This window comes from Morus notabilis, unplaced genomic scaffold (assembly GCF_000414095.1).
Source record: "Morus notabilis unplaced genomic scaffold, ASM41409v2 C11340924, whole genome shotgun sequence".
Classification (NCBI taxonomy): Eukaryota; Viridiplantae; Streptophyta; class Magnoliopsida; order Rosales; family Moraceae; genus Morus; species Morus notabilis.
Genome location: NW_010385642.1, coordinates 1 through 907, shown reverse-complemented (window position 1 = coordinate 907; position 907 = coordinate 1). Strand labels below are relative to the sequence as shown.

At 40.7% G+C, this 907-nt stretch overlaps 1 pseudogene; it reads left to right on the top strand.

Moving 5' to 3' along the window:
- The first annotated feature begins 3 nt into the window (after positions 1-3).
- Positions 4-597, top strand: LOC112094940 (annotated as a pseudogene).
- The last annotated feature ends 310 nt before the right edge of the window (positions 598-907 follow it).

Sequence of the window (907 nt, the reverse complement as noted above, 5' to 3'; positions counted from 1 at the left end):
GACAAGGCCGCCAAGAAGCTCGAGACCATGAAGACCGACTCGGCCAAGATCGCCGCCAAGAAGTCCAAGACCAAGAAGATCGACCGCGTCGAGACCAGCCTCAAGGAATCCAGCCGCGATCTCTCCCTCTTTAAGTTTAAGTCCGGCGCCGTCGTCGCCCTCGTCCTCTTCGTCGTCTTCGGACTCCTCAATTCGCTCTTCGAAGGCAAAGTCGTCGCCAAATTGCCGTTTAAGCCGTTCGGATTGGTGATGAAGATGAGCCACCGAGGTTTGCAAGGCAACGATCCGACCGACTGTTCCATGGCGTTCTTGTACTTCCTCTGCTCGATTAGCATTCGGACTAATCTGCAGAAGTTTCTAGGGTTTTCGCCGCCGAGAGGTGCCAGCGCTGGATTGTTCCCCATGCCCGATCCGAAGACCAGTTGATCGGATTCACAGATTAGGTTACTTTTCTTCTTTTTAGTATTTGAATTACCGAATATTACTTTTGGAATCTCCAATTAAGTGCTTTTTTATGAAGTTAAAATTGGTTTCTTTTCTCTTACGAAAATAGGAACACTTTTTGTTTCATTGAATTTGTATGAATTTCTTGCTAATTAGGCCTTTTTGTTCAAGTGATTTAGCTGAATTGGTTAATTTCCAGGTTTTTGTTTATGTTATGAGAAGAATTTACAGTTAATTGTTTGATAATTGCCTTTGTGATGCTCATCAATTTGTGTGCAATGTAATGTCTTAATATTGGTTATTGATTAGAAAAGATGTAACTGGCATTTGTTATCTCAATGTGTCTCAATTCGTATTTATGTTAATCTAATTGAATCAAGATTTGAATTGGCATTACAATTCCTTTTCACATGTTTGAATAGAAAATTTGCACTGAAATTTAAAATTTTTGTAAGAGAAAACA